This window comes from Lemur catta, chromosome 1, assembly GCF_020740605.2.
Source record: "Lemur catta isolate mLemCat1 chromosome 1, mLemCat1.pri, whole genome shotgun sequence".
NCBI lineage: Eukaryota > Metazoa > Chordata > Mammalia > Primates > Lemuridae > Lemur > Lemur catta.
Window position 1 is genome coordinate 173140885 of NC_059128.1, and position 13777 is coordinate 173154661.

Here is a 13777-nt window from a genome sequence, read left to right on the forward strand (position 1 = left end):
CTGCTAAGTAGGGCACAAGGCCCCTCCCAGGACACCTGAGCAGCTCCCCTCGTATCGGAATCCCACATCAGGTTCTATGTTGTGTCGACTTTTGAAAGAGGATACTATTTCAAAACCATTCGTCTCTTTATAATTTATCATATAATTTACCACGTACCTTGTGAGATCTTGCTTGACTGCATTGTTTAAAAATAATTTAAATACATTTTACAGCATTCTTTTTTTTCTGATTTTAAAAGTGATACATATTTGTTTAAGAAAATTTGGAAAACGCAGAAACATATAAGTCAGATAATAAGCCTTCCAGTATTCCATCACCTGCTTAAAGAGTGCTAAGCCAAGGGGCCGAGCGCTGTGGCTCATGCCTGTCTAGCACTCTGGGAGGCCGAGGCAGGAGGATTGCTTGAGCTCAGGAGTTCAAGACCAGCCCAAGCAAGAGCGAGACCCTGTCTCTACTAAAAATAGAAAGAAATTATATGGACAGCTAAAATATATTATATAGAAAAAATTAGCCAGGCATGGTGGCACATGCCTGTCGTTCCAGCTACTCGGGAGGCTGAGGCAGGAGAATTGCTTGAGCCCAGGAGTTTGAGGTTGCTGTGAGCTAGGCTGACGCCACGGCACTCTAGCCGAGGCAACAGTGAGACTCTGTCTCAAAAAAAAAAGAGTGCTAAACCAGTCTTCCATCCTGCAAGTTGTTTGTTTTAAAGAAAATTAAAATTACTTGTAATTGTAGTCATTACCATGTTTAACATTTAGGGCATATTTTCTCTTTCCAGTGTTTTTTTTTTTTTCTTTTTCATTACTTTTAAAAATAACAATTATTTAAATTTATTTTTTAAAATAGCACAACATCAAAATTCTAAAGTGTATACAATAAAAAGTCTCACTCTCACCCCACCTCAAACCACTCAGCTCAGTCTTCGTAACATACATTCTTTATAACATAATTGAGATCAAACTATACATGCTGTAGTATTGTAGCTTGCCTTTTTGGCTTACCTATATTGCATTTTCCTCTGCAATTAGTAATCTTCTTTTGTTGTGTACCACATGTTATAAAAACAAAGCATTAAATACATGAGTAGATATTGAGAATTCTTCTCACTTCCTGATGGAAATGACCACTCTTAATTTGGGGGCTGTTTCCTGCCAGACCTTTTTCTGTAAATTCACATATACATATTAAAATATGCAAATGTGTTTTATCTAAGTGAGATTATACTGTGTCTCTTATGTTGCTACTTTTGCTTTTTCTCTTTTGTTTTTAGCTTGGCAATATTCCTTGGAGATTTGTCCTTCCACACCTAAGCCCACTTCTTTCTTTTTTAAGGTTGAATCGTGTTCCATTGTGTGAACAAACTAATTTTCCAGCCATTTCCCTGTGGATGAACATTTCGGTTGTTTTCAAATTTTTATAACAACTCCAAGTGCTGCTTTGTATGCATGAGTGAACATTTTTGTAGGATGGATACCTAGAATACGAATTTAGGGGGCGAAAGGTGTATGTGTTTATTGTTTTGATGGAGATCACCATCCCCTTTACAAATACCATTCCATCTAACCTTCTCACCAATAGTGTATGAAAGAATTCATCACCCTTGAGACTAACATTCAGGAGAGATGAATAATATTTTTTGCCTTTTTTTGACTATCTGCAGAGTGAGAAATGCCATCTCATCTTTAAATGTGTATTTCTTTGCATCCTAATTTTCCAAACATATGTATACATATACATATTGAAAAAAACTTTAGAGTCGTGCAGTACCTGGTTCTGCATCCTTTTTGCTTTCACATCAGGTCAGGGGGGTTTTCTCTGGTCATTGCATTGTTTTCAAAAACTCAGTTGTTCAGGGTGGCTGCCCTGCTGAACGATTGCAGATCACCTGGAGTGTTTCTGATCTTAGTTTATTTATGCCTTTGATTTCCAAAGGTCCTGGGAATGACATGTCGTAGAAAAGAAAGGAAAGCAGAGGGAACACCCCTGCAGAGAACTGGCACAGGGACTCTCCAGTAAATAGGAACCAAATTCAAATTTGAATTAGATGTTTGATCAGGGGTTCATCCCTTAGGTGTTTGGCAAGGAGGTCCCTAAAATAGCATCACGAGCTCTTTTTATATATGAAGGTTGTATACTCTATGTTAAATGTTAAGAAGCTTGAACTATTTGATATGTTCCACTGTGAAAAGTACACAGCTTTGTTTGTTGTTGTTTGGACAGAGGGATTACGATGGTTTCAGAGCATTTAACAGCAGCGGAAACACTCTGGAGTCAGCATGGTGTAATGGAAACAGCACCCAACTGGCAAGTCAGAGGGGCCGGCTTCAGATTCTCGCTCTCCCCGGCTGAGGCTGACTGTGTAAACCTGGAGAAGACACTTAACCTCTGGGGTCCCCTGGGGTCATGTGGTCAGGATGACCAGGGTGTGAATGGGTTTGGAAAGCTTGGCAGAGGATAGGCTAACAGTTAGCCAATTCCAGCTCAGTATTAAAGAGAACTCTAAGAATTAGCACTTTCTAATAATGAGATTGGCTGTATGTTGCCAGTTTTCAGAAATGTTCTGACATGCGGTCAGCCAGCTCTGTGCCAGGCTTTGTCCAGCGCTGGAGACACATTTGTGAATAGACAGACACCATCCCTCCTGTCCTGTGGCTTAGGTCAATCCCAGGAGACAGCCAGCCAGCCAGGAATTTTAGCATGGTCATTTGATTATGTAATGATAGTCCTGAGAAGTGTCTCAAAGGAGAAATACAGGGCGTGAGACAGGATGCTGAACTCACCAGGGGAGTTCAAGGGCAGCTTCCCTGAGAAGTGATCTTTGAGCTGGGATCCAGGGGTGATGAGAAGTCAGCCAGGTAGGAAATGGGAGGGCAGAGAAGAGGCAGCATGGTTGGCTGGAGAAAGGCAGAGAGGGCGAATTGCTGGTGCTGTGCTGAGCCTCTCTGTTCATTCATCTCTTCATTTATACATTCATTCACTCATTTAACAGATATTGATAACCACCTGCTCTAGACCAGGCACTGTTCTTGGCACTGGGGACACAAGTGTAGGGGGCAAGACTGACAAAGTTTCTATCCCCGTGGAGCTCACTATTGCTGTGTCACAAATCATCCCCAAACTTCGTGCCTTACTTAAAGTAACCATTGCTTTACTGTTACCCTCATGGTCTGGAGGTAGACTGGGCCTGGCTGGCTGTCTCACTTGGGCATCTCCCACAGTTATTCAAGCAGGAACTGGTCTGGAATTGTCCCTCACATGTCTGCTGCCTGGGCTGGGAAGACTCAAACAGCGGGAGTCAGAACAGATGGGCTTCTTGGGCATGGCTGTCTGAGTGGCCTTTCACATGGTTTCTCTAGCATGCCGGCTTCAGGGTTCCAAAGCAAGTGGTCCAGGAGAGAGTGAACCAGGTAGAATCTGCATGGATTTTTCTGACCTGGCCTTGGAGGTCATACAGCATCATTTCTATCACATTATATTCATTGAGGCAGCTCCAAAGGTCTGCTCAGGAAACTTAGAAACCCCTCTTGATGGGAGACATGACAAAGTATTTGTAGACCTGCTTTGAAACCGCCACATTCTCATTCTCTGCATTCCTGAGCATTTCAGCATTGGCTTCAAATGGGCTGCCTGTCTCAGCTCACCAGGTCCTCCCGAGAAGGTAGTCTAATGGCCCTGTGTAGTGGCTCCAGCATGCCCCTCCCCTCCCCCAAGCTGCTCCAAGAGCCATAGGTTTCTGAATCTCAGGTTCTTTTTTGTGGGGAGGTGATGCCCTTGTAACTAGCATTTTAGGCACCTGCCTAACTGACCCAAGTCCCCAGGGAGCAAGGCTCTTCTGTGGATATGAGAGGTATCTGGCGGGGGCAGGCACAGTGCAAGGGCTTGAACTGAGGCTGCACTGGCAGGCGGGACTTTGGAGGCCATGGGCAGTGTTTGGCTGACATTGTGGGAAACCGTGAAAGGGCCACAGATCTGTGACTACCCAACAGGAAGATTACAGAAGACAGTCCTTCTTGGAAGAAAAAGATTTTGTATTATGTTTTAAAATTAATCTGTTAGAATGATTTGTTTTACAAAACAAGGCTTTCAGGTATGTTCCTAGCTTAAAGACAGGAAGCATGGATCTCCATCCTGATTGAATCAGTTTTACCTCGATCAGTGGTGTAGCAGTCTGTGGTTAATTTTCACAAGGTTGGTGAGCAGAGTCAACTTCTTATAAGCAACAGTAAGTTACTTAATAGTCTATAACATTCCTAAAGTACACACAGTAGCACCGAACCAGTAGCTCAACAGACCTTGGAAGGTGAATACTAAAGCAGGATAAATATTACAGGATAGTATTTGGCTATCCTGTTTAGTAGACATACCTAGAAACTCAATTTAGAGACTGAATTTTATGATGATAATACGGATTGAGTACTTGCTCATTTAGCTTGAATTTGTGGAAACTAGTGAGTAAATAAGACTCATGGCTACCCTATTGCTACTCTCAAGTTTCTCATTTAAGTACATTTGACCTGGAGCCTTGTGTTTCATTACAACTCTAACCTAAGTGGAATCAAAGCCTTGACACTTTTAAGAGTATTATTTCCTACCCTATTGGCAGGGAGCTGGGACTAGATGCAGTTCAGTTTCCTTCCTAAGGTAAATGTCTGCCATTGTATGTGACAGTGCTCTTAGCTCTCTTTTTGCTCTACCTGTCACTTTGTAAGTACAGAGGAGCCAAAAAATAATTTTGAAAGCTTGTTTTGGGATCTGAATCAGGGAATCCTTGGATCTTGGTGCGTGGAGGATTCCTAGAGGTCACCCTTATCAGTCCCTCCACAGCATCCCCAGCAGGTGGGCACCCACGCTTGGCCACCTCCATGGGCAGGAGGGCTCATTCTGTACTGGCACTGCTGGCCTCCCACGGAGCAAGGCAGCAGTTTTCTAAAATTTATTTTAAGGGCACGGAGTACCTGCCCACTGGCCCTGGCAGTGATACCGATCTGCAGGGTTCCTGGTATCCCACTCCTCGTCACGGTCGAATAATAGTATGGTCCTGCAGCAAGTGTAGGGTTTTGCGAAGTTCTGTAGGTAAATGTGCTCCTAGCCTGAAAAAGGCTTCATAGGGTGAAACACCTTGCAGTGGCATGCATGGGTGCTCCGTGCACGTATCCTGTTTCTGCGCAGTATTTTTAACACAGAAATGCAAGGATCGGAAAGCATATGTGGCCTTGGCAGCCTGTGCCTTCAGGGCTGCCTGATTCACATTGTGCAACTGTGATTCTCAGGACTTTGTAAGCTTTTTTTTGCCTTTAAAAATTTGACTTTTATCACTCAAACTTTCATCATATGCCACTTGCAATTCCAGTTTTATAGCCTGTCTATTTAATCCTGTGTGCTTTCCTTGACATTTTAAGAAACTTTTAATTGATACAGTTTGCTGGCAAAATAAAAAATAAAATTAAAAACAGCTATAGTTTTAAAGTGACTTTGTGGTGAATAAATCATGCCAACTGCATGTTCTCTTTTCTTTGTTGAGGTACTTATAACTGCTCTTGACATTCTAAAATAAGAATGCCAGTTTCAGATTGTAGCTACTTCTAAAACTTAAGAAAGAGCAAAGCAGAGAAGTTGGACAGAACATAGGCTTCTTCCAAAATGTCAGAAAAAATAACTGAAGAGAACATAAAAGTGAAAATCTTGGCCTGATGAATTAGTTATTTCAGTCTGTTCTGGCCCTGAGAAACGATCAGCTGCCTTGACAAGTTTATCCTTCATAGAGCTGGAAAAAACCTCAGAGGAGAGTGATTCTCTCTTTTGTAGTTCACAAATGAAAACAAAAAAATCTTTACTATTTCAGGGATTTAAAAATACTAAATCTTCAGATTATCAGTCTCAAATCCTTTTTGGAAAGAAACGGTAGATAAATAATTCATGGTGCATATTTTAAAGACATATAAAATGTGGAATAAAAGGTCTATTAGAAGAACATGTACAGTGGGTAGGCTGCAGGCTGCTGCTCTGCCATTTGTCACTGCTGAATTAAAACTGAGCAAACCGGCACTGATGTTTTTTTAAACATGTAATTACAACTGTATGTGCTTTGATTGCTAGATCTGGTACTGTCATCAGATGACTGAGTTTGAGAATAATTTTTTAGAATAACTGTGTGTGTTGTCAAACCTCCAATTGTGGGTTGCTGGAGAAATACTCTCGCTCCCTTGTTCCTAACAGAACCCTAATTCTGCTCAGGCCTCCACCCTTTCCCTCCTTGCATGGGCCTCTGCCAGGAGGTGACACTTGATTGGCTCACCCAGTCCTTGAGGTCCGTTCCCAGTGCCACTGATTGGTTGGGCATGGCATGTGACACACTGCTGCCAGTAAGATGGGAGGAGTTTCTGGGGAAAGCTTCCTTGCTGCCACTAGAGATGCACAGGATTATCCCTTCTGCTTCTGCCCATTGCCAAGCATGGCTGTGGTGCCTGGGAGTGTGGCCGCCATCTTGTGGCCATGAGAGAAGCCAGCCCAGGGAGAAGACAAACACAGAGAATGGCAGAAAGCACGGAGATAAAAAGACTTCGGCTGCTGTTGATGCCTTTGAGTTGTTGAATTAACCAGCCCTGGAGCTGCTATCCTAATACTGTGACTTGTTACATAACAATGTTCATGAGTCTCTTTGCCTTAGGTAGAATTTTCTGTTACCTGCAGCCAAGTCATACATATTCATGTGTGCATATCCATGCATAGACATATGAATTATTTAATATAGAACAAAAAATAAAGTTCAAAAAGAACAAAGGTTACCATCCCTGTGTCTCATTTATATCATATCTAAGAGTGACATTCAGCCTCGTCAGTGACAAGTTCTAGGTAGGGTATTGGTTTGGCTGCTTTAACAGAAGTGAAGTAACAATGGCTTAAAAAAGTTTGTGGATTGATTTTTCTCTCCCCAAACAATTTGAGTTGGTAGGCAATCAAGGAGATGGTGACTTTGCCCCTTGGGGTCATTCAGGATGCTTCTCTGTCATCCACTAGGATTTTGTTTCCATCTGCATGATCAAAAGCTGGCTCACCATCATGTCAGTGTTTTGGAGCATGGGCGGGGGCAGGAAGAAGGGTCAGGGTGGGCCGGGACAGCCTCCTTTTGATCTGAATTTGTCAGATTATTTCCAGTCAGGGCTCATTGGCCAGAACTTGATTACCTGACCACAGCTAGTTGCAAGGGAGTCTGGAGCATATTCTCTTTAGCTGGGTGGCCATGTATCCAGCTAAAACCCAGGGGATTCTGCTCCTAAGGGAGAGACTAGACACTTTGAGACAGTTCGAAGTGTCTGCCACATAGTATGTCTGCTACAGTGAAGAGGAAGAACGCAACAAGGGCCGAGTGCTGGGCCCACTCTGTGAATGTGAAGCAGGGCTTTGAGCCATGCGGGCCGGGCTCCATGAGCAGCCCCGGTCCCTGTGCCAATTCTGACGTATCCTGGCCTCTCTTCAGATCACCAGAGGGACTTAAACCAGGTAATATTTAAAACGTCTTCAAACTCTGACTTTCTCTGGCATGGTCCAGTGGGCTTTCTATTTCCAGAGTGAGGGAGAGGGAGCAAAGACAAGGGAGAAGCAGGGTAAGCACATGGGTATTGAAACTATCGGAGAAATCACTGGAAACATTCATTGAGAGCTTGTTGGGAACTGAGTACTGTGCTGTGTGCCTTGCATGTATCAGCCCCATTAGCCTCACACAACCTGTGAGACGGGCCCAGTGATTGTTCCCATGTCGTAGGTGGAGAAGCTGTGGCTCACTGGAGGGTAGGGCAGGGCTCCAGACCTAGCCCACTGGCCCCTGGGCCCCATATACTTAACTGCCTGTTATGGGAAGGACTGGGAAATGAGATGGGATTTGTGGGGTGTGGCCAGATCACAGCAGGCCCTGAAAGCAGGGCAGAGAACATTGGGCTCAACACTACCCTTTATCCAGGGCCTGCTTTAGGATCAACTTGCAGCATTGATTAATGCACCACCCCACATACCTCCCTGGGTCCCCTGAAGCCAGGAGGTCACTGTTGCCACTCCATGTCACATCTGGGCATGACAGTGTCATGGGTACACCCCCCCTCACTACCCTAGGGTAGAAGACAGGTTGCTCTTCAGGAGGAGGGTACCGAATGAGAAAGGTGCCTGGGAGGGGCACTTGTGAGGCAAAGTGCAGAATGTTCAAGGCAAGGCACACCTCATGGTTATTAGGCATCCTTCAAGATGTTGCCCCTGCTGAGAGGGACAAGGAGGCCTCTGCACCTGCTCCTCTCCAGTATTCCTGAAGGAGGCTGGGTCCTGGGAAGAGATAGACCCTGGCCCTAGAAAATGAGGTCAGTCCTCAAAGTGGGCCTGTCCCTAAGCTGGCACTCTTGGTGGCATGGCTCCTGCGATCAGACCCCTCCTTCTGCTCCCACCTGCAGATCAGTTGGCTTTGTGCCCAGAGGGCACTCTGGGCAGGAGTGCTAATCAGTGGTGTGCTGTCTGGTCCCACTGAGGGAGGATTCCCGGGGCCAGCGGTTCAGCTGGCCTGGTGAGAGGGAGTGAGACCCTTGCAGCCCAGCCCCTGTGGGACCTCTGGGCAGCCGGCTGTCCCAGGTGCAGCGATTCACTGCATGTGTCGCTGTGGGGTGGTGCCTGGAATGACCCACCCCCTTCTCTGGCTCTTCTCACTCACGACAACCCAACACCCCACTGCCATCATTAACAGTCAGTGCAGTCTGACTAAACGCCATCCCTTTGGTTCATTCTGTTTTCCTAAAATACAGTCACAAATGCACCACCTCCAGTCTGCTCTGCGAGACTGAATGCCAGTGTCGCCACGTCCAGGAAACCTACCTGCCATATCCCAGCCTGGATGTGGTCTCCTCTCTCCTGACAGCAATGGTTACATGTGGCCTATGTCTATTTACTCATTACTTCCATGACCAGACTGTAAGCTTCCTTAAAAAAAACCTGTTTAATAAAAAATCCTTTAACTTCAGACATACAACAAAGCAGAGTGGATATAATGAACCCTCACAATCTGTCACCCAGCTTTAACTATTGTCAGCATTTTGCCAGGCTTGTTTCCTCCATTCCCCTCAACTTTGTTATACCCTGCCCCCTGGAAGATTTTAAAGCAAATCCTAAATCTCATTTCTCCCATAAATACTTTAGTACATTTCAGCTGTGAGCTTCAAGATGGCAACAACTATACCCTACGTCCAGTGTCCTTACCACTTAGAATGGTACCTGACACTTACTGGCTCTCAGGAAATATGTTATTTTGAATCAGGTGACTTACTCTCTGAAGGAACTAGCATCAACTTTTAGAACTGAGCCTGCAAATTAACTGGAGAACTCTGGAATGTGAACAACTGCTGTGAACTCACAGCCCCTCCATCCCAGGTGCCTGTCTTGCTGCCTGGGGTTTCTGGAGGCTCTAGAATCTGTCTATCTTCATCAGACTTCAAGGTTGGTTTATTCTTAGCCAAGCATCTTTGATTTTGCAATTAAACTCCACTTTGAGGTGACCTTAGAGAGGGACAATTATTAAGATACAGCTTTTACCTTTGCTTCATTCATATTTAGTTCACAATTGTGGACTTGAAGGATTTATTATTATTATTATTATTATGTATTTACTTAGACCAAGATAATTCTGACCAAAAAAATCAAAGTGTAGAATACATCTAAAGCATTTTCTTTAATGCCATCTTTCTATTCCTAGTAATGGTATTTTAACTGCACAAATGAAAGATAATTGAATGCACATTTTCTTTCAAGCTGTGTTGGTCGTGTTTACCCTAAATTCTGTATACTTTGAAGGAGACCCTAGATGTGGCATTTCCAGCTCTTACGTGGTAAAAAAAATAGGCCAGGGCTTGGGCTCTGGAAATCTCTCGTGGTAGAACAGCAGCTTGTAAAAATGCCTTTGATATGTTTATTTTTTTCTCTTAATTCAGAAATGGTATTTATCATAATGTAATGGGAACAGCTTGTTAACTAGCACTGTTTTCAAAATTGTGTTCTATAATCTTTTCTTTCACTGCTCAGATTTATTGTAAGGTTGAATTGAGTTAGCTGGGTTTTCTGTTTTGTTTGTTTTGTTTTGGTTTTTCTGTTTCATCAGGAATTCAGAGGAAGAATTTAGCACAGGGGAGGAAGCTGTGCCCAGCAGACAGCTGATGAGTGGTAACTGTTACGTGTTCAGATTTCACATATAAAGGTTGTTTCCACAGAAGTATTTATGGGAGTCGGATTTGGTCATGATGCCATATTGAGCCAAGATCATCTTTTCCATTGAAGGTGATGGGACTTGAGAGATTTTGGGGGATCAGGACATGTGGGGGCTGTAATCCCACAGCACCTGCCCCTGCCAATACAGCAGTGAGTGGATTTTATTTTGGGGGCTGTGAGTCAGCAGGCCGTGGGGTTTCTGCTCTGGACCCAGAGTCCTGGCTGTCCTTGGCATGACTTGTATGAGTCTGATGGGGTGTCTTGGTAGGCGCAGAGCTCCTGTGGAAGGAGAAGTGGGGGGAGATGGCGGGAGGGGAGACTAGGGATTGATTGCATGACTTCTCGAGTGGCTGCAGGAGCCTCCCACCTGGGGCTGGATAAGGGGAACTGAGGCTGGAGATTGGACCACGGAGCCAGAAAGAGCCAGTGGGCTGGTAACCCTGGTCCTCTTGGGGTGGGGCCCAGCAGAAGCTGAGGCAGATGTTCCAGGCTCGAAAGCCCAGGGCAAGGCTGAACTCAACGGCTGAGTCAGCCCCAGGGAAGGCTCGTGTGGTAGAGGAGCCGTGAATGTGGCTGCAAACGTGGCCGCCTGCCCTGACGGGTGGGACGGGCCGTGAGGAGGGAAGTGGCGAGTGGCCAGGGTTTGGAAGAGGAACCACAGCATGGAACAGAAGCAGCAGCTCAGGGGGAAGGGCGGATCCGTGTGTTCGGATAATGGCGTAGGGGTCTGCATGGCTCCTCCAGAGCATGGGAGTCAGCCACGGCGCGTACCGACTCTGTGCCGGGTGCTCCGCCTGCTGTGGTTCTTGCTCCCACTGCCACCTGCTCTTTCAGGCTTTTATCCCCAGTCTGATTTAAAAATCAGGATCCTGCGACTCAGAGAAGTGAAGTCAGTCAGTTGTCAGGAGGATACACAGGAAATAAGCGGCAGAGCTGGGAACTGAACACAGATCTGCCGGTCTCTGGAGCCTCGTGCTTCCCACCACTTCCCAGCGCCTTTCGTTCTCTCCCACTGAAGAAGTGTCCCCGTGAAGAAACACCCACAGCAGAACCACACACTCTGGTTCTCACGTCGGACACACGTGCACACATGCACACACCCCTGCCCCTTGAGGGCCTGCAAAGAAACATCTTCAGATTCATGTGAATTTTGGATTCTGTTGTCATTATTTAGCATTTTTTAAAAAGTAAGAAGAAAGCATGACCTTTACCTCTGAGTTTTCCAGTGAAATGGGCTCCAGAGAAGACATGTGTTTAAGGGGCTGGTGGTCCCACCAGCCTGGTCCCTAGCACAGGGAGAAGTCCTGGGACTTTGGCCATGCTGCAGGCTGTCGAGGAAGGGCCAGAACCCAGAGAATACCATGGGGGAACGGCGGGTGTTCCCACTGCTTGTCGAATGAAAAGCCACAGAAAGGCAGAGATACCAGTGGTCCAAAGACTAGAAGCAGTAAGGCAGTTACATGATCCCAGCCATCTGGTTAACCCAACATATTTAAATCTAAACTAAATATAACCCCTTTCCCCAAAAAAACTCAGCATATTAAAGCACATAGACAAGATGGAGATTTGCATGTGGTGCCTGCAGATGAGGATATGGAGATCTGGATCCTGGCTTAGAACTTCTGGTGAAGATCCAAGGCGTTTCCTCCCCATGGTATTAGTTAGCTTGTGCTTGCTGTCAAGATCCCAAAACTCATTGGCTTAAAACTGCAACCATTATACTTGCTCCTGATCCTGTGGATGGACCATGCAGTTCTTTTGGTCTGGGCAGACTCTGCTCATATGATCTCTTGGTGGTCTGGCTGGAGCTGGGTGGTCTAGGATGGCCTCACGTGTGTGGCGATTGTCAGGCTGGTTGTTTGAAGAGAGTCTCAGCAGGGACTGCTTCCCTTGGCTCTACCTGGTCTCTCATCCTCCAGCAGACTAGCCTGGGGTCTTCACAAGGTGGTCTCAGTGTTGCAGAAGTAGCAGAGGAGGACAAGGCCCAGTGCATCAGTACTTTTCCAACCTCTGCCTGCAGCACATCTGCTGTCATCCCATTGGCCAAAACAAATCCTTGGCCAAGCTCAGAGTCATTGTAGGAAAAGACTATATAAGGCCATGAATATGGAAAGGCATGAACAAATTGGGAGCCCTAACTGCAACAAATCTACCCTGCTGTAAGCCAAAGATGTAACTTAGCAAGCAGTGATTGCTTCTACCAAATGCCCACCTGAAGACAACTCTGGACCATACTGTGGTTAGTCCCAATGTGAAAGGGCAGTGTCAGGTAAAACCATAGGAAACATCCTTAGTTGTTCTAGTGGCCTGTCCTGCCTGTCAGGGAGGTGGGAAGTCCCCAGGAGGCTGGAAGCAGGGAGTAGTTGAAGGGCCAGACCTAGCCCAGCAGTGGAAGAAAGGACCTGGCCTCCTACATGCAAATGCAGAGCAACCAACAGGCTAGTCTGGCCTCCAAGGTGATGAAGTAAGAGACACCACTTGGCCTCAGAAATCAGGGGTGGTTGATTCCTGGGGATGGTGTGGTAGCTTCCCAGGCCCAGAATGAGGCCTGAAGACAGGCTGTGAGCCAGAGCTGCAGAGGGAGGGATATGAATAAGAACACATGATTATGCAGTACTCAGCTTGGGGTACTGGACCCCACCCTTGGTTAGGGATGGACAGAAGCACTTTACATTGGAAGGTGTAAAATTGGGGTCTGTTTGTTAACAGAGATACCAGTTGCTGGAAATACAAGTTCAATTGTGAGGTGCAAGTGGATTTTTGTCAATCTTTTAGCAAATGTTCTCTTTTGGTAGAATGTCTGACAGGTCCCTTAAAGGGGTGGTTTTCAAACTCCCCTGCAGGGCCCTTGGGGAGTGGGTGGGAAGGAAGGGGCTCCAGGACTCTGGCTCCTGCTTCATTCCTAGCAGATGTGCTTTTTAAAAAAATAGGTTATTCAGATATAATTCAACACTATACAGTCCACCAAGTGTACAATTTAATGGCTTTTACTATTTTCGTGCAACCCTCACCACATTAGCAGATGAGCTTTTATCTGATTTTGTCTATCAGATCTCTGAAGGAGATTCTATTGGAAGGAGGAAAAAATTCAGGTTTGAAATTATTGTTACAGTTTTACTGTAGGTTAAGAACCTTTTCTAGAGAGACTGTGTTTTCAAGTTCTTTTTAAAATCCCAATGAGAACCAGGAAACAAACTTGATTTCTAAAACTGATAAGGTAAAACCAAAAGTAGCCATTCCCTTTTTTCACAGAAGGAATATTTGGGGCCTCATTCAGCTTTTTTTGTTTTGTTTTGTTTTGTTTTTAAAGTCCTCCTGCACAGTTCTAATGTGGCTAGAGGAATTTAGAATGAGTGGAGTGGGGCTTCAGGAAGACCCCCGGATGCAGCTGAACTAGGCTCAGTGGTCCAGGATCTAGGGAGGTCTATAATTCGTGGAGGGGGCTGGTCAGTGTAGGAGCAGATCCTGTCGCACACCCAAGACGTCCCTAAAAGCATTACTGCAATGACTGATGTTCAGATTAGTGATTAAAATTAGAAGACC

General features: G+C 45.4%; 1 protein-coding gene across 4 annotated transcripts in view; it reads left to right on the forward strand.

The window, feature by feature from the left end:
• PXYLP1 (2-phosphoxylose phosphatase 1) overlaps positions 1-13777 on the forward strand; it is a 58003-nt gene that overhangs the window by 11673 nt on the left and 32553 nt on the right. The window contains exon 1 of one of the 4 annotated variants that reach the window (XM_045539313.1): positions 7299-7501. The exons of the other annotated variants lie outside the window; for them this stretch is intronic. The gene's annotated coding sequence lies outside the window, so the exon portion shown is untranslated. Of the gene's footprint in view, positions 1-7298; positions 7502-13777 lie in introns of those variants that run through there. 4 annotated transcript variants of the gene reach the window in all.